At 35.8% G+C, this 23740-nt stretch overlaps 1 long non-coding RNA gene across 1 annotated transcript in view; it reads right to left on the bottom strand.

Annotated features, from left to right (window-relative positions):
* Positions 1–10789: 10789 nt before the first annotated feature.
* Positions 10790–23740, bottom strand: part of LOC127956296 (uncharacterized) — a 45380-nt gene continuing 32429 nt past the window's right edge. The window contains exon 3 of the long non-coding RNA XR_008153524.1: positions 10790–11948. This is a non-coding gene — a long non-coding RNA (uncharacterized LOC127956296). The remainder of the gene's footprint in view (positions 11949–23740) is intronic.

Below are 23740 nucleotides of genomic sequence, written 5' to 3'. Positions count from 1 at the left end.
TGGCTCAACAGCTTTCCTGCTAATGTTAACGTCCTTGATATATCTGGCATGACTTTGGCAAGAAACAGTCGAGTCATTGACCTGACATTCATGTTTGACATTCTTCAGGACTTGTGTATGACAATACACAGGAGTGAACAGTACAGTACTTTAGTATTGCAAGGGGGAAAAAAAGTCATATTTTTACTCCTTAGAATTTTATTTTGAACTAAAAATCTGAAATTGTGCAGGTTGCCGACGTAAATTTTTCCTCCAACAATATTTATTTGGTTTACAATTCAGATTATGTTCCTGTTAATTTTACTTCAAATTCATTTCAAACAAAGTCCATTCCTATGTGAAATGTAATTAGCCACCATTATGATCAGTCTCAGCAGTCACCACAGACTTAATTTTACTACCTTCACTTTTTATTCAGAAATGCCTGACAATATATCTTGCATTAAAATAAATTTTAATAATTGGAAAATAAATAAAGAAATGTTTAAAATAAATTGCGCAATACATAAATGAACATTTTGCCTAACAATATATATCAATTTTTTTAACTTAATTAATATATTTATTTATTGAACAGTAAATTAAGTAAATAAGTGTACTTAGCCACCACAATGGTCAATCACCAACATTTTAGGTTTAATTTAAATTAATAATGTATCTTTTAATTTTATAATCTTAGGTAACTAATTTAACTTTTTTGACAAAAATATGCATTAAAATAAATTAGATCCATTTTTAAATAAATACATTTTAGGTTAAATTAATAAATAGGGGAAAAGTGTATTTTTATATAAATAAATTAACATTTTGCCTTAACAATAAACAAGTAAATAAACATGTTTATGATGGTGTAAAGCCACAACACCTGGTCATCTCTGACAGACAGATGAGACTGGCAGCATCTCACACAATATACAGTTACAACCAACAAAGTCCCTCCAGAATGTCGTTCCAGTAATACCCTGTCATCCACCTCACAATATCCCACACTATTAGTCTGCATGCCCTAGTGTCATTAATCCTACCGAAAATATGCAAAAATAAACAAAAACTCAAGCAAAGGAAGTGAACAACACTTCCATTTGCTCAAATCTAAAGAGACTCTTCAACCGCTCTCTGCTCTCTAACTTAAAACACTTCTGAAGTGGACCACGGCAGACTGTTAGTCATGATAAAAAGCATCAATGCAAGGTTCTTACCTTTGAAGAGAAGACCAGGAGCGTGAAAAGAGGAGTGATGGTACAAGGATGGCGTAGTGTGAATTTCAATGATTGATCTGTGCCTCACCTCTCACATGTGAATGGCCAACCAAAATAACTCCGAGTGCAGCGCCTCCCATGAATGCCAGCTTTTGGCACACCATTGTTCTGGAATTGGTTAAACACCACATTAATGGCTGATCTAGCACAGAAAATGCTATAGACAAATTCCCATGCATTAGAATTCATATATTCAGGTGATTAAGATTCTCACGGCCACCCCAAAGACAACAAAGGCTCCGGGTGTCCTACGGTCAGATATAAATGCACATAACTGTTTAATTGAGCATTTTATGGTCTCACGCTATAATTCACCAATGCTCAGAGGCCTGAATCTCAAACGAGAGTCCTAGTATTCAGTCGAGCGTGGCATTAATTACAGGTGAATATCACCTCGAGACTTCTTGGAAGAATTTGAAAATGGATCATAGCATTTAAGTCATAAAAACAGCGGGGAAAGAGGCACAGCGAGAACATTTATCACTATATCGGGGTTGAGAGGGCAACTTTTGGTCTAAAAGCCTCAGATCGATAAACACATGACCCCGTAATGCATTTTATGGTTCAGCGATGGATTACGTGGCAAACCTGGTTTGGCTTTTGCGTTCATAAAGAGGGGACAGTGGAAGGACATCCACCTTTGGTGGAATCTGGAGTATGAGAGCTGCAGCTGTTGACAGGCACTGAGAGATGGAGTGAACACAAGCCGCAAGCGTCCCATGACGCATCGCTCATGTGCTTTTGTTTGTGGTGAAGTGAATACATGTGCACCGCAGCACGCGCCAATGACGGCGTTTATTTTTAGGAGGACTGGTTTTCACTCGGTTCTATCATGCTCTTCACTGTCATCGCTGATAACATGACCCCAGCCCTCAAACTCTCGAGGATAATACCGGTTAATGACCTAAGCTGGTAACTGAAAGATTGACGGTTCAAACAATGCAAGAATCAAGCTACAGTAATAATCCGGAAAAACGACGTGTCAAGACAAACTTTGAATTGGACATTCAAGGTTAGTTTGACCTGATGTAGCTTGAGGTGTTCTGAGGCCATGTTTACACCTGGTTTTAACTCTTTCCCTGCCAGTCTTTTTTTTGTTTTAATGTATAAAGTTGCCAGCTGCTGTCAGATTTTTTTATGATTTTCAGTAATATTTTCATGACTCCAAGAATATTTTGTTGTATGAATATCTGAACATGCAATATGTCAAATGAAAGAACAGAGAGACTTTATATTTAAACAACAACTAAACATTTGATAATAATTAACACGCACACACACACACACACACACACAAACACAAAAAATTATAACACTGGAATGTGGGTAAGTTTAATAATAATAAAAAAACTGAATTTTGAACAAAAATCTTGATCAGATTGAGAATATTGATCAAAAATAGATAAAGTTGTAGTTTAAGCAGCTGGGTGGCTGTAAAAGGGATCTGAAAGGTTACTATGATCTACTGGGTGTCTAGACAGTATTCTACTAGAAATACACACATTTAAAGTCATTAGTTAATCAGTTCTACTGTTTTATATTAGATGATATTCTATCTAAACAAATCCAGAGGAAAACTGTATGAATCAGAGGCTGAATGTATGACAGAAACCACTTCAGTTTTGAGTTAAGATTTACCTACCTATCAATATACTGTAAACCTACAGTATATTGAGTTCTCATATGTGACCCTGGACCACAAAACCAGTCACAAGGGTCCATTTTTGGAAATTAAGATGTATACATTATAAAGCTGATGTATGATTTGTTAGGAGGACAATATTTGACCGAGATACACCTATTTGAACATCTGGAATATGAGGATGCAAAAAATTTAAATATTGAGAAACTCGCCTTTGAAGTTGTCTAAATGAAGTTCTTAGCAATGCATATTACATGGAACATGATCTTTATTTAATTTCCTAATGATTTCTGGCATAAAAGAAAAATCAATAATTTTGATCCATACAATATATTTTTTGGCTTTTGCTACAAATATACCCCAGCAACATAAGACTGGTTCAATGTACATACTGTACATTGCCGTTTGGTGTCAGTATGATTTGATTTATTTTAATTAAATTAAATTAAATTAATTAATGCTTTTATTCAGCAGGGATGCATTAAATTGATCAAAAGTGACAGTAAATACATTAACAAACTGTTATAAATAATTAATATTTCAAATAAATGCTGTTCTTCAACTGTTTTGGACTATTCGAGAATCCTAAATAAAATGCATCATGGTTTCCACAAAAATATTTCTATTTCTGAAGGATCGTGTGACACTGAAGACTGGAGTAATGATGCTGGAAATTCAACTTTGCATCAAAGCAATAAACTGCATTTTAAAATATATTAAGATAGAAAACAGTTACTTTTAAATTGCAATAATATTTTACAATATTGTTGTTTTACTGTATTTTACTATCAAATAAATGCAGCCTTGTTGAGCATTTGATACTTCTGTCATAAATATGCAAATCCGGCAAACATTATTAAGATCTTGTCTGGAACTTTAAAGGAGACAAATGCAAAATAACTAACTTTCATCAAGAAAACAAAAGCACTGGACTTGAACAAAAGTACATTTGCTTTCCATCTCATTGCTGTCAAGAAGAAACAATTAGAAGATCTCATTTACGATGTTTCTTTCCTACGAGAATATACAAACCCGAGATCTGTTTACATTCATTTATCAGCTCTTATATGCATGTTCCTGGATGAACGCAAATGCTGTCGTGTTTTTCATTTAAAAAACAGCAGTAAACCTCAGCAACCAACGGATCTGCAGCAGAAACAATATTGTCCTCCAGGAAATCTTATTACGGTGAATTAAAGTGATTTTCTTACTCTTGGTTTGGGTAATAATGTCAATTCAAGCCCACTGTGGGAGTGCCCCACTCATTATGATAATTTTGTGTGCGGCTTCTTAACCAACAGCATAATAACCCATCCAAACTATCATTAATGCATGCAATAATTCCCTTTTAAGTGACTCCAAAATAAGAGACCTTTGCTGCCAAGAATATTTCACGAATAATGTTCAGCTTGAACGTCCTGGAATTGTTATAGCCCTTTTATACCCCACCAACACATTATCAGACATGAACCTAAAATAATCAGCTGCTCATTCTGTCTACTGCTAATTTGGCTGCTTAATGATGCAAATTAAAACCCACGAAACACTCACACACACACACATACACTCTAGGTTCTGAGTCATGTGGTTCCCGTTTTAATTACATTGGATTTGCATAACGATTTCCCATTAAGTGATTCCCCAGCGACCCTACGCAGATCGGGAAAATTGCTCTCAAATGCCCACCCCATTAGCAATCAGCTTGACGTCACTCCCCGTACATCACCGCCGGGATCCACTTGCCCAAAACAGGCCTATCCAGAGTGACGGAGTGGCTCATGGGTAATGAAGTCGCTAATCACTTGTAAGCGAGAGGGTTAGACGTGGATGGGACGGGAGGGTTTTCATGCTCCAAAATGTCAGCATGCAGGAGGACTTGAAAAATCTGCTTCTAACGCATACGCCGTTACAAATCACTTGCAAAATCCTGAACAGGCTGTAAATCATAGCACGGTGAAACACCTGAACAGCAGCAGCGAGTCCATAGGCTTGCATATTAAACACCCAAAGCTGGTTTTCAGCCAAGGAAATGCCACCCAGCAGTGTCTGTACAGTTTAAAATATATATATATATTTTTTCAAAGTTGCAAGTAAAACAAAGATAACCTGAATGCATTTTAGAAAATACTATTTCACATTTAACTCTGTGTGTTACCTGCAGTTTCCTTGTAATTATTTTTATGAAATTTGTTGCCAATTTCTAAGTGAAAACTGTTGACTAAAAATACATATAAAAAAGTAACTTATTTCTGCTATTTTCCAAAGCAGTATTTATCATTTCCATTTAGTTTGTGAAATACTAAAATGACAAATTAACTGGATTTTTTTTAAAATGACAAAACATAATTACAAAACTAAAAGCAAAATTAAAATGAAAAATGATATATTTTTTTATTATACAACCAAAATATTTATTAAAACTATAATTATAATAATATCTCAATAATAATAAAACAATACTGGTACTGAAAAACAAATACCTGAAACAAATTAAAATCTTTTATTTCATTTGGTTGCCAAAGCAACATTTTTTATTTTCACTCAGTTTAACCTGACATACTGAAACAAAAATTAAAAAAGGAACAAAAAATTATTAAACAACAAAAATACTAAACCTATACATAAAAAAGATGATCAAACAGATATAAAAATGAAGAAAAAACTATAATAATTATTTAGAAAAATGACAAACACAACAAAATAACTAAAAATGTAAATTTAAAATGAAAACAAAATCTATAAGTAAAAACAAATTCAAAATATCAATAAAATGTATAATAGTATATGCATGAGACAAAAAGGTACTAATATAGGATTATATGGTATTTACATGCAGGATTTCTGTTTTAAGTTGGTTTTCAAATGATACAATTTATACTAGCATGTATAAAATGTAGCTAAAATTTACTATTTATAAGTTTTGACTAAATATAGACTATTATTAATTAACTGACATACAGTATATTGAAAAATATTGACTACAACCATACAACCATGTAGTTAATACACACATGGAATATGGAGTCCTATTTAGCTGGCATCACAAATATATTGCATTAATTCAGCAAATATTAAGTTCTAAGTACTACATCTGTAATGTCAGTGATCTCCCAGCATGCAGGAGGTCTTGATGAATCTTCTTCTTTTCACGCATTCTAGTCATTACAAATCACTTGTAAAATCCTGAACAGACTGTAGTGGGAGAAATGCCTGAACAGCAGCAGCACTGAGTTTATATGTATATCAAACACCCAAGGAGAGCGTTCGGCCTAGAAAATGCCACCCAGTGGTATCGTTTAACTCAGGAGCGCTGCTGAAAAACGGGTTACGGTTAGCAAGATCCATTGCATTCCGCTCGAGTGATCAGAGAAAGCTGGTGAGTCGCGGATGGCGTCACTGGCTCTCTGCGGGATGCGAGCGAGTGGTTAGCCTTCGGGATACAGGCTCGGTTTCTGTCTTCACCCCAGCTCTCAGGGGGGAGTCGACTGTTTAACACGGATGAGAGCACCCGTTCCCGGGGCAGAGAGAACATGTTTTTCTTGATAGGAGACAGAAGCGGGAACTTGTTGCTGTGTTTTGACATGCTTTTTTTTTTTTTGGTAACTCATATTCAGGGTGTTTATCAGAACTGGGGCTTTTTCAAACAATCTCCCGGCCTATCATGAGGAGCATCCGGGGTTGTGTTTTCCCTCCTGTGGAATCAGGAACAGCCTTTATCTGACCTCAAACAGGCCCAGTGTGACAGGACCAAACAAACATCAAATGCACACATATATACACACTGGGCCGACTATCAAATATTTAGCTGGAGCTGCACTAGATCATTATGCTAAAGGGATTTGAGCTCTTGAGAGAAACATCTGCCCTCCATCCACTGCTGCTGTGGAGTGTAGCTTTGGGAAAAATGTGGATCAGATGAAAGAAAATTCACTTTTTCCCTTATGATACCTGCAAATACACATCAAGCACATGGCATTTTATTATCAGTGGGAGTATTAAACCTCAAGCACTGTTTCATCCCCTTTATAATTTTAAACAGCTAGAATCTATTATATCCAGCTTCATTTGGAACAAGACGACAGCTAGCATTAACAAGAAACATCTAAATAAACCTAAGTATCAAGAAGGGTTTGGGCTTCCCAATTTTAATATGTATTACTGGGCAGCTAACTTGAGTACTTTTAGCGTGGTGGAGAAAGATTGGTTCAGTGGGGATAGGTGACAAGCCTGAATAGTTAGCAATTGAGGAAGCTTCTTGTAATAAGACTTCATTAACAGCTCTGCTTAATAGTCTCATCAAAATTGATGCGAAATATATAAATGGAAACAGTTATTTCAAATCTAATTAAAGTCTGGAAACAAATCAAGGTATATTTGAAAATTCCTGATATAAATCCGGATACTCCAATTTGTAACAATCATGTTTTTCCTCCGGGGGTTACATGATAAGCTCTTTTATTAAATGGAAATGTATGGCTATAGTAACAAGTCTAACCCTAACCTTAACCCTAACCCGTGTATGTTGTCTTTATTTTAATTTTCTTAGCCACATTCAAAAATAGTTCTATGTAACAAATGTACAGGTTTGTAAATCTGGTTTAATCTGACCACATTGTGCAAAAATATTGCATACAGTGAAGAAAAAATAAATAAAAAAGCACAAATGGTCACCAAAAGCAATATAGTCTCAAGGTTTGTCTTTTAGAGCGTACAGCCATGTTACTGATCACCAGCTATTCAATACAAGTGCTTTAAATTACATAATGTTCTACAGCACTGAAAGTGAATCATCCCTCTTGTTGTTAATATTAAGCTTCTCAAACAGTAACCCCTATATCACAATCCACCACTAGGGGTCAGAGTTTGACATATTTGCACAACAGTAACAATGAGCACAACAACATCTATAATAAGACCTGGAGAAATCTACAGTATAACATTTACATTTATCTCAGTCTCATCCCAAACCCTTTACCACAAACTGTCATGAGCGGTGACGTCAAATATAAGTTGCCTATTACAGTATAAAGAAACTATCGTTTATATGTTTACTGGGAAAAATATTGTTAGAAAGCATGGCTAATTTATGAATATGCTGTAGAGATATAAAGTGTAGTTATGGCATCTACATTGCAGATTATCAGCTGAACACTGTTAAAAATAAGTGTTGCAATAATTAGCAATGGAAATAACAACTGTATGCAACCAAGATGATTCAGCTTAGCAACTGTACAGTGACATAAAGCACAGCTGCATGACTCAAGAATAGTAATTTAGAAAAGTATATAGTAAACTAGGGGGAGTTGAACTGAAATAGGCATTCATTTACAAAGCAAACAGTTGACAGCATTGTGAGAATTAACTGCATGCAGATTGTTAAATCTTTTTAGCATTTGAGATTTTTTGAGCCACTGAACCTTGTTGCATGTGGTCTACTAACTTGGATTTCCATGGAAACTGTAAGCGGCATCACCCTGTTGCATCTGATGGCTGTTTCCTGCAGGAGCTGAGGGCAGAATGACTCCTGTTCCCTGCACTGCACACCATTTAGTAGCTTTTCAACAAACCTATATTCAGAAACATATATTCATACAACTTTCTAGCAAGAATGTACTATTTCCAAACACAATTAAATTATACTAACACCACAAGTGCTTAATAAAACCCTTCAGATCACTGAGTCTTCTCTTTTAACATTTTCAATTATATTTTAATGATCACAGACACTGGTGATACCATGGCTTTAGTGCTGTTACATTTGAGTTCAGCTTTTGACTTCATGGATCATAGGATTCTTTAATCTCGGCTTGAATGCTCGATTGGAATCTCAGGTACAGTTTCAAAATCTTTTCTGTCAAATTTTTTTTTTTTTCTGTCAGTTAAGGTGTCAATTCATTCTTGATGGCTCACCTTACATGTGGTGTGCCCCAGGGATCAATTTTAGTACCATTATTAATTTCTTTATATATGCTACTTCAGGGATCAACTGAGTACATTTGGGATATCATACCACTTTTATTATCAAATGGTTCAAAATGCAGCTACCTTTCTACTCATGGGTAGCTGCAAATGAAATCATATCACACAATTCTTATGTACTTGGCATTGGATGCCAGTCCAATATCAAATTGACTACAAAATTCTGTTATTTGTTCACAAAGCTCTCAATAACTTTGCTTCTAAATATCTCTGATTTAATTGTTACTTACAATCCTTCTAGGTCACTTACTGTAAATCCCAAAATTGTCACCTTTCTTGCCTGAAATCTTTTTTCAGTATCTGGCCCTAAGCTGTGGAACAGCCTGACATTACCTGTCAGAACTGTTTAGCCGAATTCAAATAAAAATGCATCTTTTTTTGTGCTTGTAAATCTGTGTAATGTGTCTATGTTTTTTTACTTGCTTTTATTTTTCTTTCTCAATATATTGTAAATCACTTTGGCCAACTAAGGTTTATTTTAAATGTGCTTTATAAATAAAATTACTAGAATGTACCGCGGAATATGCTTGCATTAATTATTTCACCAAATACACATTATTTCTTAGTACTAGTGTACTACTAGCAAATATGTAAATAACCAGTACTGTCTACTCAAAGAATGCACAACACTTAGCATGTACAGCTTTTTAGTTTGCACTACAAACTACTTTGTTTTGGTTTTCAAGGGTACTAGAGGTTTTTAAAGAATAGAAGTATAGTGCTACTTTTTAGTATGTATATAGCTAGAATGTACTATTCCCAAATATGGACTTAAACCAGTATGCACTTCTATTTAGAATGTACTAAGGACTAGTATGGACTGCTATTTAGTTGTTACTACAAATAGCGCATTACGTAACCTTGTACAATATGTACATTATATTATTAGTTCTGTACAGTATATTCTATTTTCAAAACAATTAGCATGTACTGCCATCTAGTTTGTGCCGTAAATAGTATGTACTACTTTACTTTTTTGGTTTTCAAAGGATACAACTGAGTGCAACTTTCTAGTAAGTTTGTTCAGAATGTACCATATCCCAAATATGGACTACAAACAGTATGCACTACTACTATTTAGTATGTACTAGTATGGACTACTATTTTGTTAGCACTACAAATAAACTGCATTACTTTTGCAAATACACATTACTTGTAATCACTACAACTAGTGTACTACTACCAATTATGCATATACAGTACAGACCAAAAGTTTGGACACACCTTCTCATTCAAAGAGTTTTCTTTATTTTCACGACTATGAAAATTGTAGAGTCACACTGAAGGCATCAAGGGCTATTTGACCAAGAAGGAGAGTGATGGGGTGCTGCGCCAGATGACCTGGCCTCCACAGTCACCGGACCTGAACCCAATCCAGATGGTTTAGGGGTGAGCTGGACCGCAGACAGAAGGCAAAAGAGCCAACAAGTGCTAAGCATCTCTCGGGGAACTCCTTCAAGACTGTTGGAAGACCATTTCAGGACAGGTGACTACCTCTTGAAGATCATCAAGAGAATGCCAAGAGTGTGCAAAGCAGTAATCAAAGCAAAAGGTGGCTTCTTTGAAGAACCTACAATATGACACATTTTCACACTTTTTTGTTATGTATATAATTCCATATATTATTCCACATGTGTTAATTCATAGTTTTGATGCCTTCAGTGTGAATCTACAATTTTCATAGTCATGAAAATAAAGAAAACTCTTTGTATGAGAAGGTGTGTCCAAACTTTTGGTCTGACTCTGTACTGTCACTCATACTGTATATTCTACTTTCAAGAATGCACAACAACTGTTTACCGCTATTTAGTCTGCACTACAGCCATTATGCACTTATTTTTAGAATGTACTTACATTACATATTTAGAGCGTACCAGTATGGACTGCTATTTAGTTGCCACTACAAATAGTTTGTTTTACTTTAACATACATAATATTTTTAAGTACTACAAGAATTAATACTGTTAAGAATGCACAACAATTAGAATGGACTGCTATTTAATTTGCAATAAAATAGCATGCACTGCTTTTTTGGTTTTCAAAGGATATTTTGCATTAACTTTTGACTGAACCTGTCCTTGTGTACAAAGGCAATCGAAAAGACGTCCAGGGATTTTTTATGTCATGAGTGAATCCAGCATTACCCAGGGTGACTCTAGGTGCTGAGTGACCCCAGTGTTGACCTTAGACCAGAGAAGTGAGCTAGGCTGTCGATCGGGTTGACTCCAGCACCTCTTATGGCCATGCGGGTCCAGTCTGGTGCTGTGTTCCGTCATTGGGATTGATAGAGCATGAGACAGAGAAGAAGCGCATCACTGAGCGCCAGATGCCTCAGACGGACGAGGTCATCAATGGGCAGCCGCTCGACAGACGAACCGTCACCATGCCTACAGTCTCCATAGTCAACATCAGTATTACTTACATCAGGAGGCCAGAAGATGAAGAATTAATCACCTGTTTAGTCACCATGCTGCATAATTGCAGCTGAATTTGGATTTCAGTTCATATTTTGTTACTATTAAGAGATAAAGAGGTTTCGTATTTCTTAAAATAACAAAATAACCCTATAAGAGAGTACATTATACAAACAAATCTGAAAGCACATTTACGAAATTCATATGTGATTATGAAAGGGTTAAGTTGGCACCAATTAGCTTATGACCCTGAATAAATTACTTTCTGCATTGATCTTGCTAATTAGAAAGCCTCTCATCATAAACCAGACCGCATCTGTCATCAGATGGACCTTAGTTATCGCACCATAAGCCCACAACAGAATTCACGCACTAAAAATACATAAATAATTGTGTAAAATACAAAACAGATACCACCTTCACAGTGACAATGTTGAGCTAACAAAGCATAGTGGAAGCCCCTGTTGTTGTGTGGTTTCTCCTTGTTTTTTTTCTTCAAGCCGCTGGTGATGTTCTAATAGACGGGTAGGAGGCAGATGTCACTCATGAAGAGGATCTTGATAATTAGTAGCGGCCTCTGCTGGTATGCCTGCTCAGACGGCGTTCTCCTGGGCTTCAGGTGGGCTGTGAATCTTCTCATTTGTCTGCTTCAACCTGTCAGAGGAGAAACTCCAAACAGTGTTTTATTATAGCCAAGAAAGTTCCATGTTCACAAAACTCATGGGACAAATTCTGACTCTTCCTATTATACAATACAGAATCCCCCTTAAAAGCAGGATACTAGAATTATTCCTCATGTAAACACTTCAATTGGTTCAATTTGTTAACATTAGCTAACATATTAGGTATCATCAACAAATCATGAAAAATACCTTCAATAATAAACACATTTAAAATAAATACAGCAAAATCTGTTCAAACAGACATTTTCAGACGGATTTGTTTGGAGCCAGCAAAAAATAAATGCAATAATTGGGCTCACCTATAATTTAGACCCAGTTCACACAAGTGCATTTTTGTTTTAATACGGCATTTTAGAATTAAAATGATCTGCGTTTACACTGGCATTTTAGCTGCATTTCAGAAACGATCTCAGTCTACACTACTGAAAACGCATGTCACTTGACTTGATTCATGCACACTTGGCATGCGTGTAAAAGTGTAAACACAAAGTCAATTGGCTAGTCACTGGCAGGTTCAACAATGAGCATGATGCAAGGATGTCTTTGTGTGGACAGATGCTGAGGTGGAATTGTTACTCAAAGTAACTAATGATTACAAGGCGGCCGAAAATGTCAATTGGGAGTCATGCCAAAACAAATACAGCGACATACTCAAGAGATACGGTTACACAGTCATCAACGTGGGCAGCCACGCCATTGTTTCCGAAAGCAACCCCGGAGTTTTCAAACTAAATGCGTAAAACATTTTATTATTTAATAATTATTTAATTGATTTTTATATCCATATTTCAAAAGTAATAAACACTTTTCTTTCACTTCTTGTGACTCTTGTCTGCGGAAACATTCCAGCAGATGACGTTGGACACATGCGCTTGCAACCTCTGAGATATGCTAGTCTCACAAGTTTGTTTGTTTAAGGAAGCAAAGTTTCCTTACTTCAGCAGTCTCCTCTTGGATTATATCAAAATCCTCCAACATTTTTCTTTACAAATCCTTGTTTTGTGCTTCTAATTCATGGCTGGCTATTTTTGTTCTCTTTCCACGTTCGTCACTTATCATGCAATGCCAACGTCCAACATCATTCGCCAGAACTGCTTCCACGTATGACGGATAGAAAAGTGTTAATTACATTTGAAATATGGTTTTTTTTTTTTACAAGAAACGCATGGATCCACTACAGGACTTCATAAACCCCAAACACACCACCCCCCGCCCCCCGGAGCCATGTGAGGCACGTTTTTATTATGGATGCACGTACTTTATTTAACATGTTTTGGATTGTTGAACAGAAACACCCGCCCACTACCCACCCACTATTTATTGGGCATCTTGGCAGATCTGAGAATAGCTTAGGACATTGTTGAGATGGAATGGAACTATTAACTGAATCTAATGTCATTTGGAATTTTTTTTATTAATTGAACAGTCTCTTATTCAGTTCTTGGTTTAGGCTTCGTTTAGCTCATAAAGCTCAAACATTCTCTGATCAGAAAACCTGTGTTCCACTGGCTTGCTCAAAGTCAAATTTATTTCTGCCAATATATTGTCCGTACAACTGTGCAGTGCCATTTCTGCATTTGCGGGCTCCCTCTGGCATTGATACGACTTATAGAGAATTTTCTTTTATCACCCAGCACTTATTTCACCATAGAGTAATACACCTCGGGGGACAAGTGTGACGTAGTGACACTTACGAGCAATTCCAATAAAGTCAGGGCCCTGAACTGGGACAGTTTTTCACCCATAATGACTGCCTTGGCTCCACAGCCGGGGCCACAGTGCCAAAGGAAATGTGTCTTAGAAGAAGAAGACTTAACTTTTTTATCACGTCAATGTATATCTTTAGCTGTCACCTTTATCTTCTGCTCCTTGTCTTTCTCTAAAAGAGCTACGCTTAAGGTGAGTGAGCAACACGAATCTGGAGCAGTGACACAATGTGCCGTTTCTCTCTCTGTTCTTCATTAAACTAAGTGCAATGTTGCGTTAACCTCGATTTTACCTACTTTTTTTAGAACTGAAAACTGTTTTTGCTCCAAACAGCTAACAATAGTACTTAAACGGTTAGAGAAAAAACAATAGAGAAGGATGGTGCTTCAAGCAGCAGGCATCTTGGGACTTGGCTCTTCTTTGACACAATGCAACTGAATTTCAGATCGGCATCAAAGCCATTTGAATGAACTTCGTTCTCTCTGAGCACTTTGAGGAGACAGCTTCATGAAGCATTGTAATAAACTGTGTGCACTGCAGCAGAACTCTATATGAAATATGAGGCGATGATGAATTTGACTTCTATCTATTCTGGTTCTCTAGACACCCCCAACTGAAAGAGACAGGATTTATCAAAGGAAAAAATAGGACTCTTTTTTTTAACCATGGTCTTTCGGTTCGTTCCTTTTGCGCTGATAATCGTGTTTTATGATGGAACGTAATATGGGAATCACTGATGCAATCGGTTGTACAAACAAGAATGTCCTTGGAGTAATTTCCACATTAAAAGCACATTCAGATGATCACAAGAGAAGCATGTTCATTGAACTGATATAATATTAATACCCTTTATAAAATGTACTGTACAACAAAAAGGTTTAGAAGAACACATATGATATATTTACCCAAAAAATTAAAATTCTGTCTGTTTACTCACCCTCATATTCCAGAATACCAACATTATCACTTCATGATGAACACAGCAAAATATAAGAGGTTAACCCTTTCAAAACAAATTAAAACACTGAATATCAATTCAATTATAACAACTCTTGAAATAGCATGTTAATATATTAGATTTTTTCATGAACAAGATATATTTGCCGATGCTGGTTGGACTTACTACTGCCAACAGATACACAGAAATGCTGCTTTGAGTATGTAAAATATGCTGCTGATGCACGAATATACAATAAATAAATCCTCTAGCAGATCTAGACAGGTGGTGCTGGGGAGGTGGATGATTTCATAGAAACTAGTGCTGCAGGACAAGCTTACAGCAAACACTGAACCAAAAAATAAAAAAATTGAGCAAGCAAGCTCATTGGCTACAGAATCAGCAGAGATCTATCAGCTTTTGCGTTGTAGTAAATGGTATGATTGCTAGCATATTTACATTTATGCATTTTGCCAACATTTCTATCCGAAGCAACTTGCAATCTGACAAAGAGCCCACAATATTCATAATGCACAATGCCAGCTTTGTTAAACAACTAGATTAGGTTTGCAGGTTGCAAACTGCAATTTAAAAAATGCATAAATTTAGAGGTGCCACTCACTGAATTGCATGCAACTGTTTTATTGTTAGTTCAGAATGCTAAGTATTATACAGCATTGCATTCTGAACATAGCAACAGTCAGATATAGTTTTAATGAAGCTGGGATATTCAGGGATTAATCTGTAATAAGAAGGATTGGATATTGATCCCCTAAAACTGCATGATCCAGCAGACATGGAAAAGAGGCCACGGGACAAGCCGAACATTTTGATGAGCAAGGGTGTTTTTAACCTTTAATCTCTGCATTTTAGTTGGCTGTGTTTTAACAGCTGGGAACAAACACAGGTAGTTCATTACCCGTCTGAACAGCAGGATTAACATTTATGTCATTATTCTAACTAAACATCTCCTGTAGCTGCCATTTCAGGATCGCAAGGGACCAGTACATCATGTGAATCTCTCTCTCTCTCTCTGACCGACTCATGAATAATGAGTAATTATGAGACGCTGATCCACCAGTAGAGCTCCACTGTGATGTGATTATAGATAAAGGGGGTGACCTTCGAGTCCCTGCTCTCTTCTGCCCTCCATTCAACCTTAATCAACACAGATCAGTTCAATTTACCTCGTCTGCCATCTCTCGGAGCAACGTAGGCCGGGACAACAGACAGGCTGAAGGCAATTCTGACACCCACAGTCTCCAGTTTTGTAATGCAATATAAATGGTGCAAGCGATATCCTTAGTGCTTTCAGGGCTATACAATTTCAAAGCACACTGATAGTTTTGTTGAAAATGCTTAGAGCAAAGCATCTCAGGCAAATTCATTTAGTCAAATCCTATTTAAGGTGTCCACCCCATAGGACAGAAAAATCGCAAATGAGATATATTTTTAAATATCTCTATTGTTTCTCTTAGACAATGACATGAAATGAAAAGTAACCGGAGACTGTTGTTCCTTAGATTTTTTTCCTGAGTAAGAAAGCTCTGGCAAACTCTGTGAAGTTTTAGGAGACAACTCAACAATGTCCTAAACTATTCTCAGATCTGCCAAGATTGGAGATTTCAGCATGAAACTTTTCTTCCTAAACTAAATTTGTCTGTCTGATGGGACACAATCATAGCCAATCAGACGATGTTTGATGTTGAATAATAAACACCTATGTGGTGTGAGATTTTGGACCAATGAGATTTAATGGTGAGCAGGGCTACTCAGCACAGCACTGCATAAATAGAAACCAAGAGTATGATTAAAAATAAATCAAAAGTTATACAGATATGTCAAAAAATAAAACAGAAAGCTTAAAATGAAGATCGAAAACATACTTAAACATTTATAAATACTATAATAGTATATGCATACTAGTAAAATTACAGAATGAAACAAATTTTAAATTGTGTTTCTTCAGCTATGAAAAAACAATCTCTCAGCAATACAGTATATGCATCTCCATTTTATGCAATGGTTGGACCATGAAGTGGGTGACACATTAAATTATAACAGGCTATATTGTTCTAGACACGCAAAAACCCAGGTTTTGAGCACACACTTGAGGCATTTGAAATTATAAAGACTACTAATGAACTGCTACACTGTAAAAAATGACTGTGATTTTAACTGTAAAAAACTGTGAAAATGCTACAATACAAACCTGTTAAATGGTTAACGGTAATTTCCTGGAAAATTTACAGGGAAAAAACAAACTGACATTCCCCAAATTATCTGCTTTGCATTTCAAAATTTGTTTGAATTTGCAGTTTTTTTCTTTGAAATAACTATGTTTCTTTTTATTTGTTTTCTTATGTGTTATGTTTATTAGGGTTGTATGTTACATATAATGTTGTTAAATTAAAGTTTATTGCATATTTCAGTTTAATGAGTCTTACCATGATGGTGTTTGGTGCTTGTGTTAATGACACTGTACACCTTCCATGTATCTTATTATTTAAAATCTGCTTGTAATGGGCTTTGTTTCATAACATTACTTTCTCATCACCACCTGCTTAATTTATTACAAAGGTAAAAAACAGATTTTAGTACTTCAATAAGTTGGCATATTTACATTAGCCTATATCAGTTAAATTACGGTATTAAACTGTAAATATAAGGTAAGAGCGTTAAACTTAAAACGGTGTTACTGTATTTTTACGGTATCATTCTGGCAACCACAGCTGCCTGTTTTTTACAGTATATTTTACAGATTTTTTTTTTACATTGTATTTGCAACGAGCACGTTTGTGCTCAAAATGAAAACTCTAAGCATTTTTCCTCCTTCCAAGTTCTCCTGTAAGTAAACAGATCAGAGCAATGATACAAGCGGCAGATGCGGCATATGAAGGTGCAGACACACATGAAGCACTGAAGTCTGAACTTCATGTGTCTGCACACACATGTTTGTGTGTATTTGTGCGTGATGGCTTCCTCTGTCACAGATAAAGTCACGCCATACGTCTGCTGCCACAGCTGCTGATAAGATACTCACAAATAACTCGCCTTCCTGAAGCTGTCACAAGCCTCTGTACTGATATTGCTTTCTTCTCACAATAAAAGCAAAATCTAGCTCATCTGAATTCATAGAAGAAAAGAGGCAACAGAAACGGAGGAAACACAGAGAGCTAGAACACACTTTACTGCTACATTTCCACGCACGCCTTTTAAAAAGGTCACATGACATGTACCTGCCACTGATAGCCAGCTGGCCTTTTGAAAATGCTTATTACTTAAATCAGATTTGATATAAGCGCTCTAGTCGTCTTAACACCTCGCCTTGAGGCACAGACTCTTTTCTGCTTACGATCTGTGACCAATTAGCTGTGGAAGGAAAGCTAATTAAAATCAGCTAAGCATAATGAATCACCTGCGCTGACAGCCGAATGCCACCGGTGACGAATGCTGCCGATTGACGCTATCGGCTTTAGCGTGAATCATTGTTACCTTTATCCATGGACGTTAATGGTGGGATTCAGAGAGTGTGCTCTGAGGCTTCCTGGACGGGCTTAGCATCTAAAGCTACTCTTTTCAGCTGAGACGTCGACCCATGCTTTCAAAGCGTTGAGCTTGAATACTTGGCTCCCTTTGCTGGCTGACGCTAGCCTTAAGAGACAGGGAAAATGCATTAGTGGCAACCCAGAGTGTTTAATTCGTATTCTAGAGTGATTTCGGAGGTTGATGGCCATATATTCTCATATCACACACACACACGCGCGCGCGCACACACACACACATACAGATTACATAAAAATTATAATTTTTTTATTAAACCCTGTTTTGGCAGAAAACCCAATGCTAATAATAAAATGCAACCAGCCATATAATCGTGCATGGACTGCTTTAGGATTATCTATCATAATCTTGCATCCATTCATCTATCTCTGAATTTTATACCTCAAAAAATATATAAACATTTTATTTGAATTCTGAAAAAGTAGTAAGTCAAATGTGCTTTTACAGGGTTTATGACAGCAGAAAAAAATAATAATTGCACCTTTAAATACTGTATAATCGTGCAGGGATAGGATATAAAAAACAACTGTGGAGGAGGCTCTAAATAATAATTATTATTATTATTTTTGCTGTTGAAGTCATAGGTTGCATTTCTGGTGCAAATTCATCTGATACAAGGCAGAAGCTACAGTCAATGTAGCCGGATGCCGGCGTGGACAGGTTGAAACTTGTCTTCATCAGATGTATTCATCCTATAAAACTGGAAAATAAAACCACAAGTTAAAAGCAACAACACAGGATCACACCCAAAGATAAATATGGTTTGTGTCGACCACAATGTGTTTTTGTGGCAAATGACTGGCTGCCAGAGGCATGAAACTATTGAAATTCAATTGTGACAATAAACAGGGTTGCTAAAACAACTAAAGAACACAGATAAAAGTAAACAGTTACATCTCAAAGGACAAACCAGGGTTTAAATGGATGCTTTTTGCATTTGCCTCAATTAAATGTTGAATTTGACTCATGTGACCCCAATATAATTGACTTTCCATAAGTAATAGGTGTACTGCAAAGCCAAATATTTTTTTAATACACTTTTTTTTGGATGCTTTTTTAGATAATACCCCTGACGTCAGCTTCTATTTGCAGGGTGCATCTTCACAGCTTATCAAGAGTCCTGTTGATAAAACATCACGTTCCCTAGAGCGCAATAATTACCGTGACTCCATTAGAGCGGATGACACCATAGCACAAGATCACATTCATCTAAATGCCTGTCACAACAGGAAATGATTGGTCATTCATTCCTGAAAGGAGACTGGACAAATGCCACGATATCACAGGGAAGTCGAGGGAATTACCTTGCTGAGAGACATCCCACATAAAGACAGATCAGTCATACGTGCGCTGCGATTATCATGTTAACTTGCTTAGAGAGACGACTTGAGTATAGCAGGAGAAATGTGATAAAAGCAAAGCTCCGATTTCTAAATTTGCCAGATTCCCATGATGCTTTCTCCTCGTGTCTATCTACAGATGTCAGTGCTTTTTTTCACTTATGTAACAGCTGGTGCTGTAGGATAAAGATATGATTAATTCTGTAGAGACTTTTTCTAGATATAGAGATAGAATAAGATATCTCTGTAGAGATACTGTATGATTCATTTAAGTTTTGTTAACCCAATAAACTTGAATAGGCAGTGTGATAATGGATGTCCAATGACAGATTTATTTCATTCATAATCCTCCCTCAGGAGAAATCAATCAAGAGTTGTTTGATTTATATATATATACACAGAATCGTATCTTCTTACTGTACAAAGTTGTAAAGCCCTTCAGAGCGGGTAAAGTCACTCTGTGACCTTCTTTTCGCACACTTTTCATTTTTAATGCAGAATTTAATCAATCCTCTCTCACTCTCATCTGCACAAAGGAAATTGCCATCACTAATGAATGGGAACAAAAGATGACTAAGTTAGTTTTTAAGCCAAAGTAAACACTGTTTAATTTCTCACTTAGATTAAGGGGGAGCATGGACCTGCATTACAATGGAAGAGTGACTGACGGTTAATGTGTGAGCTTAAAATTCAATGCATAATAGTCCCTGGTTTTCATATCAGATTTCAGAATAAGAATTTCTAGACTGGTACCGTATGTGCACAAGGTTTTTGTATGTGGGTTTGTTATATATGAGAATTAACATAAATTTTATTTACATTATTTATTATTAGAGTGATTTTAGGTAAATTAGGAAACTTTTAGACAATCATGACTAAATGTTAATCCTGCTGTTCAAATGAAAGTCATTCGTCACACTGCAAGAGTAATTAAGAACTACAAAAATGTAAAACGGTGATTTATAATACAGTAGGCCTGGAAACTGAACACGACTAGAAATAGTGACCATATTTTAGCTCCTAAAATATCCACACAATATGAAAATAAATGATGCTGTTATTTATTAATCGCAATTAATTGCATTCAACATAAAAGTATGTGTTTACATAATATATATTTGTATCAAGGTAACACAGCTTCATTCAATTGATCGGGATTACATTAAACATTTTAGAATACGCTACATTTTTATTTAAAATTCAGGTGTGAATGAAAATTAAATTCAATAATAATAAAAAAAAATTATGCATAAATATAAATACAGAAGTACAAAAAAAAAAAAAAAAGATATTTGATCCTCTGATCTTCACATTGTCCTACATTAATATTTCTGGGGATCTGCCAATTATTGTTTTATCCCACTTTAATTTCTACAGCAATAACAACAAAAAGCGATTTTTCTCACCCATGTTATAATCAGTACAATCATCTTCACGCTAATTAAAATCCACTCAAGCTTCAACAGTGACAGAGAGTCCAAACATCTCCAGCGCTCATTTGACTAGCGGCGCTGACAGTTGGCAGCATGGTGAGCGCTACAAACTATCCTTTCTTCATTCGGACTAATCAGTTCATTAACACAGAGTGCAGATGTTGAAACTCACAGAGGGTGTTGAGGAGGTGAGGAAAGGTCTGTCCGTCTGTGAGAGCATTTAGTATGTTTCTCACGGCTGTCAGAGTGTGTGCTTGGTTCTGCTGCACCTTTTGACCCTTCGATGTGCTTGATTTCAGATGCGCACAGTAAAACAGCACAAGCAGAGCCGAAAGGATCCTGCATTTCTGAGATCAGATCGGTAAATAGAATTTTTTTCATGTGTAGCCAGAGTAACATTACGGCACACACGTTTATTTCATCTTCTCATGAGCTTGCGGTCATTGCCGAGGGTTTTGAAATATTTGTCAGAGGTTTCTGTTAATTAAAAAAGAGGGAAGCTTCAAACATCCTTAATGCTAATCCAATTCACTGAACCTCTGCCAGTGTTACAGCATCTGTCACTCAGTCGTAACCTAAAGCATCATGGGTATCAGCAACATCCCTCCAGCTGAGCTCGGAGAGGGTAAGGACAGTGTGTCGTTTGGAGTCGGCAAGCTGCAGAGAAAAAATAATCTGGAAACAACGGTGAACTGGAACGCAAGTCTAACAATGTTAAAACAATGTGAACTGACTGAAAAAATTAAGTGTTTATTAAAGCCTATTAAGGGAACATTAAAGGGTTCAATGCAAATTGAGCTGAACTGAAAGCACTTGTAGCACCATGTCAAAGTCAAAAATAATGGATTGTTGCTTAATAAAATAAATAAATAAATAAATAGCCTTAAGATTAAATATTATATACTTTAAATGTTAACATGAGATAAAACACACATACAAAGAAAATCTAAATTATTAAATGTAATATTATATATTATTAAAAAATACTATTTAGAAACTTTTAAGATTAAATATTATATTAAATATGATATTATAGGCTTAAGACTAAATATGATATATTTTTTATGCACTACTATGATAATAAAGTGTGTGTGTGTGACAAAATATAAAATTTAAACGACAAAATTTCAATATTAAAATTATATTATATTAACTTTAAAATGACGTCACATTATTATAAATATATTTAAAATAAATACATTTTCATGTCTCAAGATTAATTGCATTAAATATTATAAACTGTTAGTGTTGACATGAGACAACTGTGTGCATTCACACAGACACACACACACACACACACACACACACATATATGGCTACACACACAATTAAATAAAGTTTACATAATAAAAAAATCTTATTACTACACACACACACACACACACAATAAAGAAAATAGTCAAACTAAAATCTATTATATTATATTATATTATATTATATTATATAAAACATTATGCAACAAGTGCTGTCAATTGAACTCAACTTGTATCGAAACTGGAGCCTTCCTTTAAAAAGTTGTTTAAGCTCATGTTTGTCTAGTTGCATGGTTTAAAAACCTACAATTTCTTTTACTTTTTTTTTTTATCTCAGTTTTATATAACTCAGGATTATATAACATATTTACCGCCATTGAACCCACACCAACCCCCTGTCCCCCATAACTCCACCACATTGTGGGAAAAAGTAATTATAGATAGAGACAATCTATGAACAAAAGGTCAGCACAGGATTATGGGTACAATTGTCCCTCATATGGGAGCAAAATGTCCCTTCAAAGGTGAAATGGACATTTCTAAAGTTAAAGTCTAGGCAGACGGGAATAGTGTCTGGCTGAAATACTGTACACCTTCAGATATGAGTGTGAAAGAGGACAGAGCTGTTTACTCAAACATCCTCTCAGCTAATTTATGAATCTGTCCTCCTCTACACTTGTAGAAAATAAGTGTGAATTATGACATACTTTCATAAGTAATTTCATTTTGGCTCTAACTTTTGCTGTACTCATTATAAAGTAATTTAGATGATACTGACTTTAATGTAAGCATGCATTGTGCTGTGTATATCTCAAAGCCTGGGAGCGAACAGCAGAATCCGAGTGTCTGGGTCTGTTCTATAAAGAATCTGAATATTCTCAAGCTCCCACAGCAGATGTGAAGCACAGACAGTTTCAAAAAATGAGACGAGAAAAAAAAAAAAAAAACACTTGAAAAGCTCATTTCAACTGAAATATAGAACAAAATGAACATACTGCTGTGAAGCCACATCTGCCCATCTGTCTTGCTGAAGTCTGTCCGTCCATCACCGATCTTGTGCTAAATAAAATCCTGGTCTCGGATCCTTGAGTTTTAAAGTGTCTAAGGACACCGAATAAAAGAGATAAAACAAACAAAAACCCTCATAAAATCCAACATGACGGAGTCTACTGAGTACTTTGTATGATTTATCATTCTCATGTGTTCTAATGAGGCGTGTTGCAATAAAATATCAAGCAGTAAATCACTCTCATGTTAATTCATGTCCAAATCATCCCGACCGCCAGCAAGGTTATGTGTCAAGACATTGTGACAGATGTTTAGTTTCACACCAAGCACTGTTTACATCTCTACAAAGAATGAGGTGTTACATTAAATGTAAACTGATTTCAATGAAATTAGTTTTATTTTTACATTTACATTACATTTATGTATTTAGTAGACACTTTTATCCAAAGCGACTTACAGTGCATTCAGGCTACACATTTTTTACCAGTTTAATTTATGTAAGTACAACATAGACAGATATT

The sequence above is a fragment of the Carassius gibelio genome, chromosome B4, assembly GCF_023724105.1.
Source record: "Carassius gibelio isolate Cgi1373 ecotype wild population from Czech Republic chromosome B4, carGib1.2-hapl.c, whole genome shotgun sequence".
Taxonomy (NCBI): Eukaryota; Metazoa; Chordata; class Actinopteri; order Cypriniformes; family Cyprinidae; genus Carassius; species Carassius gibelio.
This window is presented reverse-complemented; position numbering and strand designations above follow the sequence as displayed.